The following is a 26,503-nucleotide window of genomic DNA, read 5'->3' as shown; positions in this document are numbered from 1 at the left end:
CAATCACAGTGTTAGTTATACTCACTATAATGTGTTGCTATCAGTCCTATTCATTTCCACACTTGTACAATAAATCTTATTAAATATTCTACAAACATTGAGCATCAGCTTCCATTTTCAACCTACATTCTCCCAGTAGGCTATGCGCTAAAGTTTATCTCCACGAGTTTACTAATTGTCTTTAGTTCATATTAGTGAGACCATACAGTGTTTTTCGTTTTGTGTCTGGCTTATTTCACGCAATATAATGTCCTCAAGGTTCATCCATGTTGCTGTATGCCGATGAACGGATAAGGAAAGTGTGGTATGTACGTGTACTGGAACAGACTCTTCTGGCCGAGGTGAACGGGCTTGACAGCCTTGTCAAAAATCACTTAACTGTAGATATGAGGGTCTATTTCTGAGTTCTTGGTTTGATTCCATTGGTCAATCTTTATGCCAGTACCCTGCTGTTTTTACCACTGTAGCTAAGTATTATGATTTAAAGTCAAGAAGTGAGAGTCCTCCAACCTTGTGCTTTTTAAAGACATTTTTGGCTATTTGGGGCTCCTTATCCTCCCAAATAAATTTGGTAATTGGCTTTTCCATTTCTGCAAAAAGACTGTTGGTATTTTTATTGGAATGTGTTGAATCTGTAAATCAGTTTGGGTAGAAATGACTTCTTCACTATATTTAGTTGTCCAGTCTCTGAACATGGACGTCCTTCCACTCATTTAGGTCTTCTTTGATTCCTTTTAGCAATGTTTTGTAGTTTTCTGAATACAGGTCCTTTTTGTCCTTGGTTTAGTTTATTCTTAAATATTTGATTCTTTTAGTTGCTATTATAAATGGAATTTCTTTCTAACTTCCTCCTCAGATTGCTTATCAGTAGTATATAGAAATGCTACTAATGGTTGTGTGTTAATCTTGTATCCTGCCACTTTGATGAACTTGGCTATTAGTTCTAGTAGCTTTGTTGTGGATTTGGGGAGATATTCTGGATGTAGGATCACATCATCAACAAATAGTGACAACATTACTTCTTCCTTTCCTAGTTGAGTGTCTTTTATTTCTTTATCTTGCCTAATTGCTCTAGCTAGAACTTCAAGCACAATATTGAATAACAATGGTGACAGTGGGCGTCCTTGCCTTGTTCCTGATCTCAGTGGGAAAGCTTTCAGTCTTTCACTGTTGAGTACAATGCTAGCTGTGGGCTTTATATATATGTACTTTTTAATTTTTTTAAGATTTATTTTTTATTTCTCTCCCCCTCCCCTCCCCAGTTGTCTGCTTTCTGTGTCCATTTGCTGTGTGTTCTTCTGTGTCTGCTTGTATTCTTGTCAGTGGCACAGGGAATCTGTGTCTCTTTTTGTTGCATCATCTTGCTTAGGTTTCTGTGTGTGCAGCGCCACTCCTGGGCAGGCTGCACTTTTTTCACGCAGAGCGGCTCTCCTTATGGGGCGCACTCCTTGCACATGGGGCTTCCCTACATGGGGGACACCCCTGCATGGCATGGCACTCCTTGCATGCATCGGCACTGCGGGTGGGCCAGCTCACCACATGGGTCAGGAGGCCCTGAGTTTGAGCCCTGATCCTCCCATGTGGTAGGTGGACACTCTATCCATTGAGCCAAATCCGCTTCCCTGTATATGTACTTAGCATGTTGAGAAAGCTTCCGTCTGTTTACTATTTTTTGGAGTGTGTGTGTGTTTTTTTTTTAAATCAAGAAAGGATGCTGTATTTGTCAAATTCTTTTCTGCATCAATTGAGAGGATTGTGTAATTTTTCTTTTATTTATTAATGTGGTTTATTACACCAATTGATTTTCTAATGTTGAACCACTTTACATACCTAGGATAGAACCCACTTGATCGTGCTGTGTAATTCTTTTAATGTGCTTTTGGATTTGGTTTGCAAGTATTTCATTGAGGATTTTTGCATCTATATTCTTTAGAGAAATTGGTCTGACATTTTCTTTCTTCTTGGTTGCCTTACCTGGTTTTAGTATTAGTGTGATGTTGGCTTCATAGAATGAGTTTGGTAGCATTCTTTCCTGTTTTATTTTCTGGAAGCACATTCTAGGATTGTCTTGGAATGATTGGTAGAATTCACCTGTGAAGCCATCTGGTCCTGGGCTTTTCATTTTTGGGAGGTATTTGACAACTGCTTCAATCTCTTTACTTGTGAATGATTTGTTTAGGTCTTTTATTTCTTCTAAAGTCAGTGTAGGGAAGTGGACGTGGCTCAATTGATAGAGCATTCGCCTACCATATGGAGGGTCCAGGGTTCAAACCCAGGGCTTCCTGACCTGTGTGGAGCTGGCCCATGTGCAGTGCTGCTGTGTGCCCGAGTGCTGTACCATGCAGGGGTGCCCCCATGTAGGGGAGCCCTACTAGCAAGGAGTGTGCCCCACAAGGAGAGCTGCCCCAAGTAAAAAAAAGCATAGCCTGCCCAGGGGTGGTGCCACACACACGGAGAGTTGATGCAGCAACATGACAGAACAAAAAAGAGATGTAGTTTCCTGGTGCAGCCTGGCAATGCACGCAGACACAGGAAGAACACACAGCGAATGGACACAAAGAGAAGACAATGGGGGACAGGGAGAGGGGAGAGAAATAAAATAAATCTTTAAAAAAATAAAGTTGGTGCAGGCGGTTTGTATGTTTGGAAGTTTTTGTCCATTTTGTCTACATTGTCCACTTTGTTGGTGTACATCTGTTTGTAGTATCTGCTCACGATCTCTTATTTCTGTGGGGTCAGAGGTAATGTACCCGCCCCCCTCATTTCTGATTTTATTTTGCATCTTCTGGGAAGTGGACTTGGCCCAGTGGTTAGGGTGTGCGTCTGCCACATGGGAGGTCCACGGCTCAAACCCCGGGCCTCCTTGACCCGTGTGGAGCTGGCCCATGCGCAGTGCTGATGCGCACAAGGAATGCCGTGCTACGCAGGGGTGTCCTCCGCGTAGGGGAGCCCCACGCGCAAGGAGTGCACCCCGTAAGGAGAGCTGCCCAGCGCAAAAAAAAGTGCAGCCTGCCCAGGAATGGTGCTGCACACACGGAGAGCTGACACAACAAGATGATGCAGCAAAAAGAAACACAGATTCCCGTGCTGCTGACAACAACAGAAGTGGGCAAAGATGTGCAAATAGATACAGAGAACAGACAGCCGGGGTGGGGTGGGGGGAGGGGAGAGAAATAAATAAATAAATAAATAAATCTTAAAAAATATTTGCATCTTCTCTCTTTTTTCTTTGTCAGTCTAGCTGACAAAATAGCTTGCCTATTTTGTTCTTGAAGAACCAACTTTTGGTTTTGTTGATTCTCTCTGCTGTTTTTTGTTCTCAAATCCCTTTATTTCTGCTCTGATCTTTATTATTTCTTTCCTTCCGCTTGGTTTGGGATTTATTTGCTGTTCTTTTTCTAGTTCCTCCAGGTGGGCAGTTAGGTCTTTGATGTTAGCTCTTTCTTCTTTTTAATGAAAACATTGAGGGCTATGAATTTCCCTTTCAGTTCCACCTTCACTGTAACCCACAGGCTTTGAAATGTTGTGTTCTCATTTTCATTCATCTCAAGATATTTACTTATTTCTCTTGCAATTTCTTCTTTGACCCACTGATTATTTAAGAGTGTGCTGTTTAATTTCCATTATATTTGTGGATTTTCCTTTTTCCCTCTGTCATTGATTTCCAGCTTCATTCCATTATGATCAGAGAAAGTGTTTCATATAATTTCAGTCTTATGTTTACTGAGACCTGTCTTATGACTCAAAATATGTTCTATCCTGGAGAAGGATCCATGAGCACTTTAAAAGAATGTAAAAGAATGCTGTTTTGGGGGTGTAATATTCTATAAATGTCTGTTAGGTCTAGTTCATTTACCATATTTTCAAGCTCTCTGTTTCCTTATTTGTCCTCTGTCAAGATGGTCTACCTAATGCTGAGAGTGGTGTATTGAAGCCTCCAACCATTATTGTAGAGACATCTATTTCTTCCTTCAGTTTTGCCAGTATGCCTCCTGTATCTTGGGCATTAATATTTATTATAGTTATTTCTTCTTGGTGATCTGCCCATTTTATTAATACATAGTGACCTTCTTCATCTCCTATAACAGTTTTGCATTTAGGTATTAGGTATTTTGCATCTGATATCTATTTTATCTGATATTAGTATCACCACTCCAGATCTTTTTTAAATTACTTTTTCCAACCTTTCACTTGCAACCTGGTTGTGTCCTTATGGCTGAGGTGAGTCTCTTGTAGCCAGCATTAAAGATTTATTTATTTTATTTTTTTATTCCCCCCCTGCCCCAGTTGTCTTCTCTGTGTCCATTTGCTGCATGTTCTTCTTTGTCCACTTCTGTTGTTGTCAGCGACATGGGAATCTGTGTTTCTTTTTGTTGTGTCATCTCGTTGTGTCAGCTCTCCGTGTGTGCGGCGCCATTCCTGGGCAGGCTGCACTTTCTTTTGCACTGGGCAGCTCTCCTTACGGGGTGTACTCCCTGTGTGTGGGGCTCCCCTACGTGGGGACACCCCTGTGTGGCACGGCACTCCTTGTGTGCATCAGCACCACATGTGGGTCAGCTCCACACAGGTCAGGAGGCCTGGGGTTTGAACCATGGACCTCCCATGTGGTAGACGGATGCCCTACCCACTGGGCCAAGTCTGCTTCCCCATGCAGCCAGCATTAAAATGGCTCATTTTTAAAAAATCGATTCTATCGATTTCTATCTATTTCTTTTGTTAGGGGAATTCAATCCAATAACGTTTAGTGTTATTACTGTAAAGACATTACTTCCTTCTTCCATTTTTTCCTTTGGTATCTGTTGTCATATCTCACTATAGTCTATCTTTTTACCCTTTAAGTTACCTTTATTAATAATCTTCATTTCTATCCTTTTCTCCAAGACTCTTGCCCCTTTTTTTTCCTTTCAGGCTGCGGCACTCCCTTTAGTATCTCTTTTAATTCTGGTCTTTTGGTAACATATTCTATCAGTTTTTGTTTGTCTGTGAAGACTTTTAATTCACTCTCATTTTTGAAGGGCAGTTTTGCTGGATACACTTCTTGGCTGGCAGTTTTTCTCTGTCAGCACCTTAAATCCTTCATACCACTGTCTTCTTGCCTCCATGGTTCTGATGAGAGGTCGGGACTTAATCTTATTGAGGTTCCCTTGTATGTGATGCTTTGCTTTTCTCTTGTTGCTTTCAGAATTCTCTCTTTATCTCTGATATTTGTCATTCTGAACAGTAGGTGTCTTGGAATAGGTCTATTTAGATTTATTAAGTTTGGGATATGTTGTCTTTCTTGGATATTGTTATTTATGTATTTCATAAGGGTGGCAAAGTTTTCAGTTATAATTTCCTCAAATATTCTTTCTTCCCCTTTTCCATTCTCTTCTCCTTCTGAGACACCAGTAATGCATATATTTGTGTTTTGCATTGTCATTCAATTCCTTGAGACCCTGTTCCATTTTTCCATTTTTTTCTCTTGTCTTTTCAAGTTCAAATGATCTGTCTTCAGTTTCACTAATTTTGTCCTCCATCAGTTCAAATCTGTTGTTATATGCATCTAATATCTAATGTATTTTTTAAAAAGATTTATTTATTATTTATTTTTCCCCCTTCTCCTCCTTCCACCCTGCTGTTTTTGCTGTCTATGTTGTCTTCTCTTCTCATTTTCTTTCCCCTAGGATTCACTGGGATTCAATCCTAGAGACTCCTGATGTGGAGAGAGGTTCCCTGTCAATTGCACCACCTCAGTTCCTGGTCTCTGCTGTGCTTCACCCTGACTCTCCCCTTGTCTCTCTTTTGATGTGTCATCATCTTGCTGCGTGACTCACTGGCGCAGGGCACTGGCTCACCATGTGGGCACTTGTGTGGGCACTGGCTTGCTGCATGGGCGTGCTTTCTCTTTTTCTTTTTCACCAGGAGGCCCAAGGGATTGAACCCAGGTCCTCTCATAAGGTAGGTGGAAGCTCTATCACTTGAGCCACATCCTCCCATACGATAGGTGGAAGCTCTATCTCTTCAGCTACATCTGCTTCCTGTCTAAAGTATTTTTAATCTATCCATTGTCTTTCATTTGCATAAGTTCTGTTACTTTTCTTTGCAGGCTTTCAAATTGTTCTCTGTGTTCACTAATCTCTTTATCCTTTATCTCTTTAGTCATATTTTCCCTCAACTCCTTGAATTGATTGAGATTTGTGTGATTATAGTTGATTAGTTGTCTTAAATCCTGTGCCTCATTAGGATTCTTGGTTTGTTCTTTTGGCTGGGCCATATCTTCATATCCTACTATGGCTTGTAATTTTTTGCTGATGTCTACATATCTGAATATGTTGGTGAATTTCCTCTGACGGTCAATTTCGATCTCTTGTCTATTGGTTTTGTTTCATGGCTCTTCTTTGCTTTTTGGTTTAACTTATACCAAGTCTTTAAAATTTCTCAGCTTAAGTTATCAAAATAGGGCCAAATCCTCACGAATGGGGCACAGATCTGCTCTCAGGGGTTTTGGAATGACAGACACCTAAAAGCAGTTTTTCTCCTTGCAGTTTCCAGGCCTGCCAGCAGATGGCCCTCATCAGCAAATCTTTTCATGGAGTTGACTCTGCCTTCATTTGCCTGTCATTCTGGTCTGGTCAGAGCCAAGATTCAAAGTGGGCTTTGCTGCCCATACTCACTGGAGAGAAACCACTCTCTGCCCTCTGCACCCTTCCTCTTCCCAAGGAGGAAGACGTCTGTTCCCCTCTCAGTTGTCTGCCTTGGTCCATGGATTTCACCCAGGCTGTTCACCCTGAGGGTGGGGGATGGGTGCTGCTCCTGGCCATCACCGCTAGTAACTCACAGTTTTTGTTTTGGCTTCTTCGTCTCTGTCCTTTGTCCTTCTGGAGGATGCACTGCACTCTCCTGGTCTGCAGATTCCCAGAGCAGTTCCTTCAGACAGCTTTTTTTCTTCCTCTGTTGTTTCTGTGAGAGAGTGAGCCCTATCAACCTCTTCTGATGACATCTTCCCAGAAATCCTTTGATTGGTAATATTTTTATAGTAATTATATTTTTAAAGAAATTCTGCAATTTCAGTTTGTATTTTCCTTTTTGCCCAAGTTGTTTTTAGATTTCTGGGGGGGTGGGGGGTGGGGGACCTTTAAACCATTTCTGTTAACAATTTTCACTTATCTCTCATTGTCATCAGAGTGCATTTTTTGTAATGTTTCTACCTGATGAGATTTACTGGTATCTTCTTTGTGACCTAGTATATGATTGTTTTTGTGAATGCTCCCTGTGCACTTGAGAAAGTGTATTTTCTATTACATATTATCTTTAAGTCTAAATGTATACATAAGATCTACCATATGAATTATGTAGTTTAGGTCTTCTAAGTTCTCATCTATTTTTGGCCACTTGATCTCTCATGCTGACACTGGTACAAGTCTTTTTTTTTTTTTTTTTTCCTTTTACATTCCCTGTACATTTTTTTTAATGGTTGTGTTGTCTACACTGTCTGAACACACAACCATTACATATTATATCAGTTCCCTCACCCTCATTCAGTTGTGGTTCTACATGTATTTCAGGTTTTAACCATCTTCATCACTCTTTATGTCATGGTGTCTCTAGTTGTTTTGGTTGGTGGTAGCTCATTCTCTAGTAGGTTCCTCAGAAAGCACTCATGGGAACAAAATTCTCTCAATTCTTTGGGGTTAAATCCACTTGTCACTTTTGCTGGATATAAAATGTTTTTTAAAAATATTTTTTAGTAACAATTTTATTTCAAATTCACAAAAATAAAGACCAAATTTTGTTTTTGTGGATATAAAATATTTGAACCCCACCTTCTTTCCTTGAATATTCTAAATCTGGTTCTCCATTTTCTTCTGCCTACAGCATTGCTGCGGGAAGCCTAGCAGTGTGTCATAGCTCTTGGTGTGCTCAGCATCGCTAGGGACAAGACTGGGTGGGTGTCCATCTATGGCTCCCCCAGTGCTGTCTCCAAATCCTCTCCCCATCCTGGCTGATCCTCCTCCATTCCATGGTCCTTCCTTCATTTGCATGGGAGGCTCACAAAATCACTTTCACCTATGATCTGCTGACAGTTCCTATAAACAACAACTTTAAAGAACTTGGGCCACAAATGGATGGGAAAAAGAGAGGCAAAATTTGGAGCTCAAAGCTGCATCCCTCAAGAGTATAGGGGGAAGAAAGGAAAATGAGCTGCTGGGAGGTGGCAGGCAGGACACCAAGAGTAGGAAGTGGTGGAGCTCCCCTGAGCCTGCCAAAACCCAGGGTTTGTGTTATGTGTGGCTGTAACTGGGGGCTGGAAGCAGGGGGCTCACACAGGGATCAGGTGGGCATGGTCCTTAGTGCAACCTGGACTTTTTGTCTGAGTAAACATGGCCTGTATCTAAGTAGACATTTTTACAAAGAAAAATAGCCAATAAACACATGGAAAGATGCTTGATATTATTAGTCATTAAAGAAAGGCAAATAGCACAGTGAGGCTTCCCATAGCAACCACAATGGATACACTTTATTAGTTCCACTTGCTCTCTCTGCTGTCTGACCCACCCTGCTGTTTTTCCCCTGTGGCCCTACAAGTGTGCTGCCCTCTCCTAAGGGAGCTCATCTGATCTTCTGGTCAACCAAGATGGTGGCATAAGATGCTCTAGAGTGCCGCCCCCCTCACAGAATGTTTGAACAACTAGCAAAAATTGGCAGAGTCATCTTCCTCAAAACTCCAAAACTCCAGTAACTGAGCAAGTGCCAACTTGAGAAAACACAGCTTTAAAAGTGAGAGGAGCCCCAGAGGTGGGTGAGAATTGTGATTAATAGGACAAACACTAGAATGTCCTTCTATGAACTGGGACAAATGTACATCACTACTGCAAGACGTGTGCCCATAAATTCAATAACTGAGATGAAGCAGACAAATTCATAGACACGCAAATTACCTATACAACCTCAAGAAGAAATAGAAGATCTCAAAACACTAATAACAAGTTAAGACATTGAATCAGTCATCAAAAACTTTCTACCCAAAAAACCAAGGCTAAATGGCTTCACTGGTCAATTTAACCAAACATTCCATGAAGAATTAGTACCAATCCTGTTCAAAATCCTCCAAAACCTCATGAGAAGGGAATATACCCTAATTCATTCTTTGAGGCCAGTATCACCCTAACACCAAAGTCAGATAAACATACCATAAGAAAATTATAGAACAGTATCTGTTATAAATTCAGATGCAAAAATCCTCAACAAAATACTAGGAAATTGAATCCAACATTAAAAGAATGATACCATCCAGTATCCATGTGGAATCTAAGCCTCCTCTTGACACAGACGTGCAATGGACACAACCAATCCAAGGTCCACAGAGAAAATGTGGCATTGGTGTGGAGAAAATGGCCATGGTGGCTGCTGGGTGCGGGGAATGGGAGGAAGAGATGAGATGGGGAGGCATTTTCGGGACTTGGAGTTATCCTGGGTGGTGCTTCACAGACAATTACGGGACATTGTAGATCCCCCCCAGGGCCCACTGGATGGAACGTGGGAGAGTGTGGGCTATTATGTGGACCATTAACTATGAGGTGCAGCGATGCCCAGAGATGTACTTACCAAATGCAATGGATGTGTTATGATGATGGGAGAGAGTGTTGCTGTGGGGGGAGTGGGGGGTGGGGGTGGTGGGGTTGAATGGGACTTCATATTTTTTGAATGTAATATTTAAAAAAAAATGAATAAAAATAAAATAAAAGAATGATAAACCATGATCAAGTGGGATTTATCCCAGGTGTGCAAGGGTGATTCAACAAAAGAAAAGGAATCAATGTAATACACCACATTGACAGAACATAGGGGGAAAAAAAAACATGATCATTTCAATTGGTGCAGGAAGACATTTGACAAAATCCAGCACAACTTCTTGAAAAAAAAAAAACACCACTTAGAAAACAAGGAGTAGAGGGACCATCCTCTGCATGATAAAGCGCATATATGAACACCCCACAGCTAACATCATACTCAATGGTGAAAGACTGACTGCTCTTCTGCTAAGATAAGGAACAAGACAAGGATGCCTGTGATCACCATTGTTAGCCAACATTGTACTAGAAGTGCTAGCTAGAGCAATTAGGCAATAAAAAGAAATAAAAGGCATCCAAATTGGAAATGAAGAAGTAAAAATTTGCTTATTTGCAGAAGACATGATTCTACATATAGAAAATCCTGAAAAATCCACAACAAATCTACTAGAAGCTAATAAATGAATTCAACAAAGTGACGGGATACAAGATCAACATTAAAAAATCAGTAGGGCTTCTATACACTTTTTTGTTTTGAAAGATTCTACGTATTTCTCCCATTCCCCCCACTGTCTGCTCTCTGTGTCCATTCGCTGTGTGTTCTTCTGTGTCTGCTTGTATTCTCATCAGGAGGCTCCAGGAACCACCTTAGCTCCCTGTTCCGTCTTTTTATTTTCTCACCTCTGTGTCTCTCGTTGTGCCATCTTGCTGCGCCAGCTCTCAGTGTCAGCCGGCACTCCTGCGCAGGATGGCTTTCCCATTCTGGGCGTCATTCCCATGCAGGAGGGCACTCCTGAGCAGGGCAGCATTCCAGCATGGGCCAGCTCGCCACATGGGCCAGCTTGCCCTCACCTGGAGGCCCTGGGCATCAAACCCTGGGCTTCCCAAATGGCAGATGGGAGCCCAATTGGTTGAGCCACATCCACTTCCCTCTATACACTATTTTATTGTATTTTAAAATTATATATATATATATTTAAAGTAAATAGATCACACAAAACCTTACATTAAAAAACATGAGGTTCCCATATACCCCACTCCCCACCCCATCATTTTCTTAAATTGTATTTTTTGAAGATACAGAGATCACAAAAAATGTTACATTAAAATATATAAGAGGTTCCCATATACCCCCATCCCCCCACCCCACTCCTCCCACATCAACAACCTCTTTCATCATTGTGGCACATTCATTGCATTTGGTGAATACATTTTGGAGCGCTGCTGCACCACATGGATAATAGTTTACATTTTAGTTTACACTCTCTTCCAGTACATTCAGTGGGTTATGTCAGGATATATAATGTCCAGCACCTGTCCCTGCAATAATCTTTAGGACAACTCCAAGTCCCGAAAATGCCCCCACATCACATCTCTTCTTCCCTCTCCCTGCCATCAGCAACTACTGTGGCCACTTTCTCCACATCAATGCTATAATTTCTTCCATTACTAGTCACAATAGTTCTATAGCAGAATATCAGTAAGTCCATTCTAATCCATATTTTATTCCTCCATTCAATGGACCCTGGGATGGTGATGTCCACTCCACCTCTAATTGAGAGGGGGCTTAGATTCCACATGGATGCTGGATGCAATTCTCCTGCTTGCAGGTGTAGGCACTGTTGGTTCCCTGGCATGGGGGTTGACCATCTTCACCCCTGTTAGCTGACCTTGGTAAGTCCAACACACCAGAGAGTAGGAGTTGCAACTCTGCTGGGGCTCAGGGCCCAGATGGCACAAGGACAGTCCAGAGATTCAAATCTCCTAAGTATACACCAACCCCAGAGTCAACCACAGGTTCAGTAAAAGTGACAGAAGAGACATGTGTAGAAAGGTTATATCTGAGTCCAACTCCATCACACTCAGGAACACAAATTCCAAAGTAGGGCCCACTGACACGGCACTGACCTTCAGAGCCATTTATCATGACCACAGAACCTGTGGGTCTCCATCGCCCTCAGGTGCACCTCTACCTGGGGTTGTATCTACTTTGGCTGTCTCTGGGATCCTGCTGAGGTGGGCAAGTGCGACCCCTCTGATGACTTCTCAACTCTTTTTTGAAGACTCTTAACCATATAAACTCATTTGTCTTTGCCATTTCTCCCTTTTATTCAAGGTCAAAAGGCAGTTTTTAACACATGATCCTACATGTAGGCTGAGATATTCTTCTGGTCTGAGTTGACCCTTTTATTAGTCTATAGGCTAAAATGTAAACCATAATGTAAAACATAAGGTAATTAAAAATTTAGAAAATTGTACAGTCTAAAATATAAGCCATAATGTAAACCAAAATGGAACCATGTTTGAAAGCTATGTTTCAATACTGTACATCAGCTGCAGCAAATGTAAGAGTTCTCGAAGTTTAAGGAGCTCCTCAAGCAACAAGCTCTGAAGTTTGAACTTGAGTCAATTCCCTGGAACAGGTTAAAGAAGAATTCAAGAGACGACCTAGCAAAGCTGTTGGACAATCACTACCCAGGAGAAAAGGCAAGGGCTGTAGCAGTGACAGTATTTTTACAGATGGATTGTAGAGATCTCTGGATGAAGACTCAGGAAGAGGTTAGAAATATAAACCGATATGGAAAGCACATGAAGGAAAAATTCCGCCTTACATGGGAATCGGAAACTTGTCTTCAAGTCCCTGAGTATTTCTACAAAGAGGTCACAAATAATGAGTATGAAGAATTATTATTATTATTTTAAAGATTTTATTTCTCTCCCCCCACCCCTTTGTCTACTCTCTGTGTCCATTCACTGTGTGTTCTTTTGTGTCTGCTTGTATTCTTGTCAGTGGCACCAGGAATCTGTGTTTCTTTTTGTTGTGTCATCTTGTTGTGTCAGCTCTCCGTGTGTGCAGCGCCACCCTGGGCAGTCTGCATTTTCTTCGTGCAGGGTGGCTCTCCTTACGGGGCGCACTCCTTGCATGTGGGGCTCCCCTATGTGGGACATGGGTGACATGGGTGGCACATGGGTGAGCTCAGCACACGGGTCAGGAGGCCCTGGGTTTGAACCTTGGACCTCCCATGTGGTAGGCGGACACTCTATCTGTTGAGCCAAATCTGCTTCAGAGCATGAGGAATTGAATGATGCACACACTGCTGAGGAATTTAGAGAGTGTTTGTGCACTGTGGTCTTGCAAGGTCCTCAAGGAAATGGAAAAACAGCCCTTGAGAAGAGTAATGTTGGAATGAGCAGAGAGAAACTTCTGCAGAAACAGATTCACATCTGTTTCCTTCCTCATTGCCCAAGATATGAACCATATTAAAGAGGCATGTTTGGTGGAGCTCAGCTCCAGGGACTGGCCTGCGTCTTCAGAGCCAATTGAAGACATTTTTACCAGCCACAGAAAACCCCATTCATCTTTAATGAATTGAGGAATTGAAATTTGATTTGGAACTTAACACTAACTTCTGCCGTGACTCGATGTAGCAGCAGCCAATTCCAATTATCTTGAGCAGTTGGTTGTAGAAAAAAATGCTCCCAGAGTCCTCTCTGCTTATTCCACTAGGATATGTTGGTATGGAAAAATTATTTCTTGCTGAAGCATCCAAAATACACATCTGCCAGGACTCTCTGTGCATGAAAGGGAGCTGTATTTCTCCTACTTCTGTGAGAAGAAAAAAAGTCTCGAAAGCCTTCATTTTTGTGAGAGACAATAGACCATTGTTTTTCATGTGCCCAAATCCCTTTATATACTGGTTGGTCTGTACTTGTATGAAATGTCAGCTGGACGGGGCAGAAGACCTCGGCGTTGCCTGGCAGACCACCACCTCTTTTTATGCATCCTTTTTTTAACAAACACATTCAAAGCAGGAGGTGAGAACTGTTCACCTAAGCAGAACAGAGCCCGACTGAAAAGCCTGTGTCCTCCGGCTGCAGAGGCGTATGGACTCTGATGTTTGTACTTTCCCACGGGGATCCCAGGAGGAATGGGGTGTCTGAATCTGATGTTTTGATGTGGGTGGACATGAGCTCCTCCTAAGGGGTGGTGACTGCTCTGCCTTTTCTCTATGTGTGTCCATGTGGAAGTGTAACCCAGCTTGTATAGCTAATAGGAGCAGGAAGGAGTCAAGTGCAAGGTCACTTGTTCCAGATGGGGCTGTTCATGTTTGGATTTTCAACTGAAAAATTAACCAAAATTCCAGAGTTGTCCTTTGATTTCTGAGTGTCACAAGATATAAAGCAGGAAATAACCCAATGCTTAAAAAGTTTGAGTCAATGTGGACCCAATAAGACAGAGATAAATTTCCAGGAATTGCTTAATGGTATATTTGAAGCTCAGGACAAAGAATTTATAGCACAAGTAATGGATTTCTTTGAAGAAGTTGCCATTTATATTAGTAATACAGAGGAATTGATAATATCCTCATTCTGTCTGGAATAATGTCATAATTTGCATAAATTGAGGCTCTTTATAGAAAATGTCCTTTCAGATGACTTTGAATTCCTCTTTTGGAAGATGAACCTCCAAGAGCCTCCAGGTGGTAGAGCTGGGCAACTGTAGCCTAGACAATGCCTACCTGACGACCCTTTGTAGGGCCCTGGCAGAGCCCATGTGTAAACTCCAAAGCCTCAATTTGTTTTCCAGAGACTTAAGACCTCCAGAGTGTTCCCATGCCAGTTAAACCTGAAACACAGTACCAGTCCTTCTGTAATAGTAGCCCAAGGGGTGCTGATGCAAAATATGCAAAATACCAGAAACGGGTGGCTTTTATAAAGGGTATCTATCTGGGGTAGGAGCTCACAGATACCAGGCCATAAAGCATAAGTTACTTCCCTCACCAAAGTCAAAATAGGTGAAAATACACCTGTTGGAGCAAGATGGATGTCAACGGCTGCGAGGGTTCAGGCTTCCTGGGTTCCTCCCTTCCAGGGTCTTGCTTCTCTCTGGGTTCAGGGTTTCTCTTTTCTCAGGGCTTGCTTCTTCCTGGACTCAGGTTTCCTCTCTTCCTGGGGCTGTCTTCTCTTTCCTCTGTGAGCTTATTTCCCAGGGCTCCAGCTTAAGTCTTTAGCATCAAACTCCAGCATCAAAACTCCAATATTAAAAACCCTCAACTCTGACCTTCACCATGCCTTTTATCCTAATGATGTGGCCCAATCAAAGCCCTAATCATAACTTAATCATGCCCAGGTACAGATCAGATTACAAACATAATCCAATATCTAGTTTAGGAATTCATAAACATATCAAACTGCTACACCCTCCAAGAACAACCAGGACCTTACAAATACCTTCAACAGCAATTTAAAAAAATTTATTCCTTGTACTCAAAGCCAATGACCCTTGTGAGGGGAAGAAATCAGAGATCGTGGTCCAAATATCCCTCAAGACTGAGAAATTTACAAATAGAATGTGTAGCAGTTTGGCATTGCTTATGAATTCCAAAAATAGATATTGGATTGTGTTGGTAAACTGGTCTGTTCCTCTGGGCATATTAGATTGTATTAGAGTCACAGGTTTCACTTTACTTTATTGAATCAAGATTAGGGCTTTTATTTGACTAGGTCATTAGGGCGTGCAGAGTTGAGTCCCCATGCCCTGGGTGGGGATAAAACAAACTTTCACAGAAGCAAATACACAGAGAAGAAGAAAATAGAGGAAGAGAGACAGATCATTGGACTGCAGAGGCCCGGGGAAGAGAGATGAGCTTGATAGCCTACAGCTGCAGCGGAGCCTGAGAAGACATGAGCTCCAGGAAAGAGATGAACCTACAGCTGAGACTGGAAGAAGCTGGGACCATGGAGCCTTAGCAGGGAGAGGAAGGCTGACCCCTCATAGAGACTGGAGGCCATCTTCCTCCAACTCGTGGCAGCAGACTTTGGTGAGGGAACTAACTTACTCTTTTATGGCCTTGTGACTGTAAGCTTCTACCCCAAATAAACATCCTTTATAAAAGCCAACAGACTTCTAGTACATTGTATCAGTACTCCTTTAGCTGACTAATACAGAATGGGAAAATTAAAACTGAGTATTAAGAATAACTGAATTATTATATAGATGTTTTCTTACTTTTAGTATTATGTAAAATGACTCACTGTAATCATGGCCTTGATGTGTGTTATCTTTTAAAGTAGCTAGAGACAAATATCTGAAACATTTCTTTGATTCTAATACTATGTTGCTTAACATTAACTCCCCCTCATTCTGTGTCCCAGTGGATTGTGTCTATTCTTAATGGATCTTCGATGGCCACTTTGTGTAGGACAGCCTCAGCACATATTTGTTACTTCGTGTTGACTAAGTGATTTACATCTATTTGGTTTGCCCTCTTACTCATTATCTTATGGGGATTGAACTATTTACAACTTTATGTGTTATTCCAGCCAAACGTGATTGGTTCCTAATGGATGTTAGTTAAGCATTTTATGACCCAGTTTGTAGCCTGTTACCAATACTTACCCAACCAGCCCTGGGGCTTGCCCTCACACGCTTCCAAGTAAACAAATCAATCAATATCTCCTAATAGCCCAACACCACTATCTCTTGTTTGAATTCATAAAAACCCAAAATTTCTCCAATTTGGGGAGAATAGAGCAGAGAATTTTCTCTTATTTTCCTGCATTTCATGAAGCAATTTAAAAATACCATATGCCCCAGAGATTTGAAAGCAAGGACTCAAACAGACATTTACACACTGATGTTCACAGTGGTATTATTCACAACAGAAACAGATGGGGGGAAAAGTAAAAAAACATAAAATAAATCAAATAATGAAAAGAAAAAAGAAAAAAGAAAAAAAACCCCAGAAATAGATGGAAGCAACCCTCCATCCATGTCTCCATCAACAGAATGGATAACCAAAATGTGGTTTATACATACAGTGGAATATTACTCAGCCATGAAAAACAATGTTCTAGGGAAACGGACTTGGCCCAGTGGTTAGGGCGTCCGTCTACCACATGGGAGGTCCACAGTTCAAACCCTGGGCCTCCTTGACCCATGTGGAGCTGGCCCATGCGCAGTGCTGATGTGCGCAAGAACTGCCGTGCCATGCAGGGGTGTCCCCCGCGTGGGGGAGCCCCACGCGCAAGGAGTGCGCCCCGTAAGGAGAGCCGCCCAGCGTGAAAGAAAGTGCAGCCTGCCCAGGAATGGCACCGCCCACACTTCCCGTGCCGCTGACGACAACAGAAGCGGACAAAGAAACAAGACACAGCACATAGACACAGAGAACAGACAACCGGGGGGGGGGGGGGGGGATTAAATAAATAAATAAATCTTAAAAAAAACAAAAACAAAAAAAAACCTATGTTTTAATATATGCGACAACATAGATACACTTTGAAGACATAATGTATGAAATAAGCCAGACACAAAAGAAGGAATACTGTATGATCTCGCTGGTGTGAAATAATTGGAACAAGCAAATACATAGAGTCAGAAACTAGAATTACAGACTACCATGGGCCATGGTGGGGGTAGGGAATGGGGAAATAATGCTTAATTGATACAGAATTTTAGTTTGGAGTGATGGAAAAATTTTGGTAAAGGATAGTGGTGATAGAAGTATAATATTGTGAATGTAATTAAAACACTGAATTATATAATTGAACACAGTTAAAAGAGAAATTTTAGGTTGTATATATGTACCAGAAAAAACATATAGTTAATATTTAATAATACAATTAGAGTAATATTCTTTCATCAAAGGTACCATACTAATGCGAAGTGTTAATAATGGGGTGGGTATATGGGAATTTTGTATTTTACGTATGATTTTTCTGTTAATGAATAACTTCTCTAACAACAAATTTATTGAAAAAAAAACCACAATGAGATACCACTTCCCACCAACTAGGAGGGCTAGAACCCCAAAGTCAGATGATAACAAGGGCTCTCAAGAATGTGGAGAAATCCATAGCCCTGTCACTGCTGGCGGGCATGCTAGACGGTGCAGCTGCTTTAGAAAACAATCCAGAAGTTGCTCAAATGACTAAACACAGCCCAAGCAAGTCCACTCCAAGGTTTGTACACCAAAGTATCGAAACATGTGTTCAAGCAGAAACTTGTCACAAATGTTCACAGCGGCATTTTTCACCATGGCCTAAAGGTGGAAACAACCCAAATGCCCTTCGGTAGATGAATGGATAAACAGTATGTGATATATACAGACAATGGAATATTGTCCAGCCATAAAGAGTAATGCAGTATAGACACGTGCTACAGTGTGGATTAACTCTGAAAACAAGATGCTCTGTGAAAGAAGTGAGACAAAAAAGACCACGTGGCGTATGATTCCATCCATGTGAAATGTCCAGAAGAGGCAAGTTCATAGTGGCAGGAGCAGATTCGTGGCTGTTCAGGGCTGGGCAGGGTGGAGGGATGGGGCCTCTAGTTAAAGAGGCCAGGGTATCTTTTTGAGGTGATAAAAATGATCTAAAATTGACTGGTGATGGCTGCATATATCTTGGAATATTTTAAGTCCTTCATTGGACAATTTAAATGGGCAAATAGTACAGTATATAAAGTATATCTCAATAACACTCTCTAAAAAAGAGAAGAAATCATAAATTGACATGCAGAAGTAGCCAAGAATGAATAATAATGAATAGATCATATATAAAAACTTGGGGGATGCTGTGAAGGTGCTGATGTGAATGGAAGAAATGGGCTCCCACTCTGAAGTTAGAAAGGAAGAGAGACTAAAAAGGAATGACAGATGTCTGACCTAAGAATGTCAAAAAGGAAATAAAGTAAAGGAAAAGAAGATGTACTGAGAGTGAAAATCAATGAAATACAAAAAAAAAAAAAAAAAAAAAAAAGACATTGTAGAATACCAACCAATCTAGTATGATTTTTGAAAGACCAACAAAACATATGAGTCTTTGGCAACATTGAAGAACAAAAGAGAAAAGCTGGAATTAAAACTATGAATAAAAATGGGAAAATACAGATACAGAACAAATTTAAAGTATAAGGTGTGAAAACTATTAGTAACAGAGGCCAATAAGTTTGAAAACTGGAGGAAATGGACAAATACACAGAAAATATGAAACAAAAAGAAATTGAATTAACGAAGAATTAGAAGGTATGAAATGTCCCATAACAATGGAAGAAATGGAAGCAATAGATACAAAACTTCCTCAGGAGAAAATACCAGGTGAATGTGATTTGCAAGGTGCACGCTAGCAACTTTTGAGGAACAGGCCATCCTGATATTTTTCCAGAGAAATGGAAAAGAGCGTGCACTTCTGCTCATTCTATGAGACCAGAAAAAGCTCAGAACAAAGTCAAAGAGATTCCAAGAAAAGAACTGGCCCACTTCATTGATGAATGTTCATAAAAAGACTCAAGGCAAAATATCAGCAAACCAATTCCAATGGTGTTAAGTTTACCTTTGGAATGCAAGGACGTTTGAAAATTAAAAAATGAAATCTCTAAATGTAATTCAACATACGAAAAGATGAGAGAAGAAAAACTTTACAGTCAATGCAGAAAAAAATCAACACTGGTTTGTGTAGAATGCCTCCAAAATTAGTCTTAGAACAGGTCCTAGCTTAATTTAACAAAGGTTCTCTCTGGGAAATCTGCCACGATCCTAACAATTGGGAGATCGCAGCCCATTGAAAGCAGAAGTGGGAGAGCACTGGCACCACTCTTATCCAGCGCTGTGGGGGAACACTTGGACAGTGAAATTCAACAGAAAAACAGGCTAAAGGGACAAGGACCAGAAAGGAGGAAATTAAACTGCCATTATTTGTAGACCGCATGAGTATTTATACTGAAAGCTCAAAATACTCTACAGATAAAATGTTAGAAATATCTGGAGAGTTTATCAAGGTGGCTGGACTAGAAGATTAAATTGCAAATTTCAATTGTATTAATATTTTATATACCAACAATAAAGGCAACAAATATATAATAAAAAGAACACCCAGTTAACAATAAATTCAAAGCATTATCAATTAAGTGGAAATCAGTACATCAAAAATGTTCAAGCAACCCATGGGGAAAATCCTAAAACTCTGTGGAGCAACATTAAAAAGACCTGGGCCAGTGGAGAGGAGCCTTAAGGGACAGAAAGCCTTATGGGGATATAGGTAGTAATTCCCCAGGAATTACCTGCCATTTAAGGTTATTCTCATAGAATCCCAACAGGAGTTCAGGCACATGCTAGCCCAGTGGTTCTTAACCTGGGGTCCCTGAACTTGAACTGAAATATAAAAAACCACATGATTCTTGTGGGGACCTGTCGGTGCAGGTGATACATTTATTAAATAATACATAGCATGGTGTGGACTTAGTAAGGGTTCCGTGGTTTTCACCTGACTGGCAAAGGGGGTCCCTAGACCAAAAAAGATGAAGAGCCCCTGTCTAGACGACCCCAAAGTATACGCAGAAGAGTAAAGGGGAGAAGAGCTGCCGCAGGACCACCCGGCTTGCGGAGCCCCTGCCTGGCCCACCGCCTTGCCCGCGCCTGGCAGGGAGGGGCAGCCACTGGCCAGAGAGCTGCGGGCGCCTGGATGGAGGGTCCAGTCGCGGTTGGGGACAGGACCTGCCAGGAGTGGGCGCCTCTCCTGCGGGCTCCCCCAGCCCTCCCCGTGCAGGGCTTCATGCTTGTGTCCTTCTGTCCACTCGAGTGTCTGTCCACTCACCCGCGTGTCCCTCCACCCACTCGTGTCCCTCTGCCCACTTGTAATTCCATGCATTGGCTTGTGTGTCCCTCGCCCACTCGTGTGTCCGTCCACTCACTCGTGTGCCCTCCGCCCACTCGTGTGTCTGTCCACTCACTCGTGTGCCCTCCGCCCACTCCTGAGTTCCTCGTCCGGCTCCGTGGACTGCCCTCCTGCCACGTGTCGCGGTCTGGGTCCCGTGGAGGTGCAGTGGTGCGCACGGAGGTAGGACAGGGGTTGGCAGGACGGCGCAGCCCGGGGGAGGGCCCGGGAGGGTCCTGCGGCGACCCCTCTGCACCCCAGCGCAGTAAAGGCGGAGCTGCGCTGCCCTGGAGTCGCGCGCGGGACCCGCCGCCTCCTGCGCGCGCCCCTGCCTCACACCTGCGGGCGCGGCTCCCCATCTGGGTTCGGAGGCCTGGCGCCTCCCCTGCGCCGCCCGCGTCGCGCTCCGCCGCAGCCCAGCCGCCAGCTGCTGCCCTGCGGGGCCGCCTCCCGCGCCTGCCCGCGCCGCGCGCCCCGCGCGCCCGCCGCCCCGCGGCGCCCGCCGCCCCGCGCGCCCGCCGCCCCGCGCGCTCGCTTTCAGGCATCCCGGGATGGAGACTTGCCAGGCTCCAAGCTTCCTGCCCTGTCTTGCTGGAGACGCAACACTGAGGTCCCCCCTGGCCCAGCTGCGGCCACACTCGCCCAGGTCTCCTGGGGAGCACAACGCCCTAGAGAGGTCGGGGCAGCGACCCGGGGGTTTTCTCCTGAGGTCGGGGAGCTGTGGGCGGGTGGCAACCGGGGAGCAGGTGGCGGAATCCAGCTCAGGGAGAGAAGCACCCATCCTGATCCTGGGCCGTCCCCGCTGCTCAGCAGCTGCCACCTCCTCGCCACCCGAGGCGCCTTGCGCAGGAGTTCAGGAGTCAACACCATCACAGTCTCCACCCAGCCATCCTTAGCGTTTCTTCAGGCGTTCGTTGACCTGAGTTCCTGGGGGCCGCTGGGTGCATCTGGGGGATTCGCTGAGGGACGTGAAATCCAGGGTCCACGTGCAGAGAGGGGTCATGTCCTCTGCTCCAAAGGGCACTGCCCCCCCCTCCTGCTGGCGTAGAGGGGAGCGGGAGTGAGGGCAGTCAGGGTGACGGGTGGGGATTAGGGAGGAGCTAGGATGGAGAGGAGACACTGCCGCACCTGCTCCTGCCTGGGTCCTGCAGAACAGAAGCTGTGGGACCATTCCTCAGGCTCCTGGGCTCAGGTGGCTGCAACATCAGGGGGACGCTGGGAGATCACCCCTCTTCTAGGGTAAACAGAGAGGGACTCCAGCAGCCCAGCAGGGGGAGGCGAGGGAGTTGGGGGTATACAATCTTCAGAGGAGCACGAGGAGGGGGAGGGCAGAGGGGAGGGGCCGCCCAGCAGGGCCCGGGGGTCGCTGAGCCCCGGGGGCGCGGGATCCTCCCTCGCAGGCTCTCCACGGGTGTGCCCAAGGAAGCAGCCCTGGAGAGCAGGCGGCCTTGAGGCTCTGTATGAGGGACGCGGGCCCTGCCGCCACTTGGGAGGGTCCTGATGGGGCGCGTGAGGGCCACTTCTTGGTCATTGCTGTCTCAGTGAGTGAACCTGGAGGAGAGGAGAGCAGGCGGTCACAGCCCAGCCAGAAGAGGTGCTTTCCGGGAGGCTCAGACCAGGGCCCCAAGAGAGGCAGGAGAGACAGCCACGTGCAAGCAGCCCACAGGGAGGGACAGCGCTTCCCAGGCTTCCCCTCGTTTACGCCACCGGCCCCAGGTGCCCATCTCTCAGTGATCCCACCTCTCTCGAGGTAGAGATGAGACACCCCGAAATGCCAAGAGCAGAGGAAGAGGGGAAGAAAAACAAAAGGAAAATCAGAAAACAAGCACAAACAGCATTGCGGCAAAGTTGTCCTTTGTATGTTGTAGCAGTTTGATATGGTTATGAATTCCAAAATCAGGTATTGGAGCATATTTGTAATCTGGTCTGTACCTGGGTGTGACTGAGTTACGATTAGAACTTTGATTAGGCCACGTCATTAGGGCATTGAGGCCCCGCCCCTTGGTGGGTGGGCACTCACAGATAAAAAAGGCAGGGCAGAGGACAGAGTTGGGGGTTCCTAAGGTTGGAGTTTTGATGTTGGAGTTTGATGCTGAAGCCTTGAGCTGGAGCCCTGGGGAAAGAGACAGAGCCATTCACCTGATAGTCTACAGCTGCCCTTGTGGAGGAACCAGAGGAGCTGAGGCCAGAGGGACCCAGGAAGCCTGAGCCCTCACAGACGTCGCAGCCATCTTGCTCCAACACGTGGAAACAGACTTTGGTGAGGGAAGTGACTTATGCTTTATGGCCTGGTGTCTGTAAGCTCCTACCCCAAATACATACCCTTTATAGAAACCAACCCATTTCTGGTATTGTGCATCAGCACCTCTTTGGCTAATAATACGGATGTCAAACTTTCTTCAAAACGGTAGGAAGAAGGGGAGTGGCAGAAGGGGGGGCTATGCCTGGAGGTCCCCTGGCACAGCCCTGGGACGCAGCTTGCACCCCAAATTTCAGAGGCGAGCATATTACCTAGACAGGTAACCCGGAAGTGGGAGCCAACCACTGTCCCTTGGGGGGGCTGGTTTAATGAACTTAAGGTAATGAGCTCTGCACCTCTCTATCCTTGGGGAGTATTAGAAATTGTTACAGAGAAAGAAAAGGGAACACATGCCTCCATTGCTGGAGGGCCGAGGCCTCTGCTCCTGACACACGTGCGTGTGTACGCGCCTGGGTCTCGCGGGGGCGGGGGCCTCTCTCAGCCCGCCCTCGCCGCCCCTGACGGGGCAGGGAGGTCTAGCATCCTCTTTCTGTTTAAGCCCAGTGCAGGCGGGAGGCCTCCCTGGGGCCCTCGCGATCCACCGCCACCTTCCGGGACCTCCGGCTCGGGGAGGGTCCCGCTTGCTCTTGAGCCCCCAGGCTGCGCACCGGGTTGTGCATCAGGACAGCGAGGCGCAAGGCCAGTGGTCCCTCCAAGCAGCGGCGTAAAGGCGAGGGGGCTCGGGTGGGGGAGGGGAGGTCGCGCCCCTCACCCCCAGGACCCGTCCAGGCCGGGCCGGGCCCAGCACCCACCCACCCGGGCGGGGACTCACCAACGTTGATGACGCTTTCGAAGGAGGAACCACAGGTCTCCTGCGCGGGGACGCGGGGCCTCGCCCTCCGCGCTGCCATCACCCGAGAGCACAGGTAGCATTGCGGGTCCTTGCCTGCGGGGTGCAGGGGCCCAGGGGGTGCGGAGCCGAGAGCGGGGCGCGCACTCCGGGCCGAGCCGTGGTCGCCGCCTCCAAGGAAGACGCACGTGCCCACAGGCGACGGGCGCTGCACCCCACCCCGCGCGCCCCACGCGGAGCCCACGGCCGTTCCCGCGGCGGGGCCGACGCGCCCCCGCGGCCTCCGGCGTCAGCTCGCCCCCGCCTGCCCGCGCGCGTCCCTCCAGCGCGCCGCGCGCACACCTGCCCCGGGCGGCGCGCGCTCCCCGCAGGCTCCGCCGCGCGCTGGAGAGATGCACCTGCTCGCCCCGCCCTGCCCCGCCCTGGCGGCCCCGCGCTCTGCCCGCGGCGGGACCAACCGCGCGGCCCCGCAGGCCTTCCTCGACGTGGGCCCCCTGCCTGCTCGTCCCTGGCCCCCGGCCGCCCGCGCCCCCTGACTCCTGCTCCGCCCGCCTCCCCCGCGGTCCCCACGCGGGACGCACACCGTGTCCCATCCTCACCTGTACCCGCCGCCGGTCTCCTCCCTCGCTTCCTCTTCCTCACCTGGGACGGCGTCCCAGGGCCCGTCGCCTGCCTCCCGCCTGCCCCACGCTCGCCGCACCCGGGGCTCAGCCAGCCCGCAGGGGCTGGGGTCCCCGCTGGCCCTGCGGCTCTGGGGGCGCGGCCGCGAGGGCAGGGCCCTGGCGCCCACCTGGCCCGCGGCAGGCTCAGAGGCGCCGCCGGCAGCGCCCAGGCGTCCAGGAACACCCCCGCGCCGAGCAGGGGCGGGGAGGGGGCGCCAGGGGGCTTGGGAGGCGCGGGGCCCTGGGAGCCGACGCGCGGGGCCGGGACAGGACGGTCTGTTGCCTTCGTGCCTGCTCCCCGCGAGGGGGCGGCGGCAGGGGAGGGGCTGAGCGCCCCGGGCCGCGGGCTCGCAGGTGCCGGCCGGAACTCAGCGCCTCCCGGCCTTGCCTTTCCTGCAAGTGTCCAGATTTTTATCATTTCTCAGACATCGTCGCTATCTCGGGACCACATTCTCTGACTTCAGTAACACTAAGTTAGAAATTAATAACGAAAAGAAATCTTTTCACATTTGTGAAAATTAAAATACATGTCAAATGAACACATTCTTTGCTAAGAAAGTCATATATTAATATATGTAAACCAAAAATTAGATCCTTGTGTATTTATAGTCAAAAGGAATGAAGCTTAATATTCTCTTGCTAGATTTTAAAAAATATTTTCATTTTGGAATAATTTCATACTTATAAAAGTTGCAAAAATAATACAAAAATTGTTGTGCTCCTTTTACACAGATTTCCCAAACGTTAGCACCTTAGTAACTGCAGTGCAACGATCAAAGTCCCACACTTGGCGTGGACACGACACTGTTTTCTAAGTTGCAGACGTTATTCAGGTTTCAGCAATTACTCCCCAACTGGCCCCTGCCAGCCCAGCAAGCCATGTAAGATGTCATCTGTCACTGTCTCCCACTCTGACGCTTTTAAGTAGTGATAAACACGTCCCCTCTTTGGGTCTGTCTGATGTTTCCTCATGATTAAATTCAGCTTATGCAGTTTGGCAAAAATACTGCAGCAGTGAGGCCAGGTGTGCAGTGTGGCTGGGTGTGCAGTGAGGCCAGTGTGCAGTGTGCCTGGGTGTGCAGTGTGGCCGGGTGTGCAGTGTGGCTGGGTGTGCAATGTGCCCGGGTGGCAGTGTGCCTGGGTGTGCAGTGAGGCCAGTGTGCAGTGTGCCCGGGTGTGCAGTGTGGCCGGGTGTGCAGTGTGCCCGGGTGTGCAATGTGCCCGGGTGGCAGTGTGCCTGGGTGTGCAGTGTGGCTGGGTGTGCAGTGTGGCCGGGTGTGCAGTGTGCCCGGGTGTGCAGTGTGCCCGGGTGTGCAGTGTGGCTGGGTGTGCAGTGTGCCCGGGTGTGCAGTGTGCCCGGGTGTGCAGTGTGGCTGGGTGTGCAGTGTGGCTGGGTGTGCAATGTGCCTGGGTGGCAGTGTGCCCGGGTGTGCAGTGTGGCTGGGTGTGCAGTGTGGCTGGGTGTGCAGTGTGCCCGGGTGGCAGTGTGCCCGGGTGTGCAGTGTGCCCGGGTGTGCAGTGTGGCTGGGTGTGCAGTGTGCCCGGGTGGCAGTGTGCCCGGGTGTGCAGTGTGGCTGGGTGTGCAGTGTGCCCGGCTGTGCAGTGTGCCCGGGTGGCAGTGTGCCTGGGTGTGCAGTGTGCCCGGGTGTGCAGTGTGGCCGGGTGTGCAGTGTGCCCGGGTGTGCAGTGTGGCTGGGTGTGCAGTGTGCCCGGGTGGCAGTGTGCCCGGGTGTGCAGTGTGGCTGGGTGTGCAGTGTGCCCGGCTGTGCAGTGTGCCCGGCTGTGCAGTGTGCCCGGGTGGCAGTGTGCCCGGGTGTGCAGTGTGCCCGGGTGGCAGTGTGCCCGGGTGTGCAGTGTGCCCGGGTGTGCAGTGTGGCTGGGTGTGCAGTGTGCCCGGCTGTGCAGTGTGCCCGGGTGTGCAGTGTGGCCGGGTGTGCAGTGTGCCCGGGTGGCAGTGTGCCCGGCTGTGCAGTGTGCCCGGGTGTGCAGTGTGCCCGGCTGTGCAGTGTGCCCGGGTGGCAGTGTGCCTGGGTGTGCAGTGTGCCCTGCCCAGGCCGGGCCGTCGATTTGTCCCGCGGCGGCATGCTGGGCTCACCTGGGTAATTTGGTACCTGCCAGGGGTTCGACTGCAAAGGGAACGTTTATCCCGCTGTATTTGATAAATATTGTATGAAAGACACTTCGAAGCTGGGTAAAGATCTGATTTCTCGTCATTCTTTTGCTCACTAATTTTAACACTGATTGATGATCTTGCCTGAACAATTATGACTATGGGTTTTTGCAAAATGGTACTTTATAGTTTCATCGTTCTTTGTGCATTGATTAGTTG

The sequence above is a fragment of the Dasypus novemcinctus genome, chromosome 14 (assembly GCF_030445035.2).
Source record: "Dasypus novemcinctus isolate mDasNov1 chromosome 14, mDasNov1.1.hap2, whole genome shotgun sequence".
Classification (NCBI taxonomy): domain Eukaryota; kingdom Metazoa; phylum Chordata; class Mammalia; order Cingulata; family Dasypodidae; genus Dasypus; species Dasypus novemcinctus.
Note: the sequence above shows the minus strand (reverse complement) of the source record.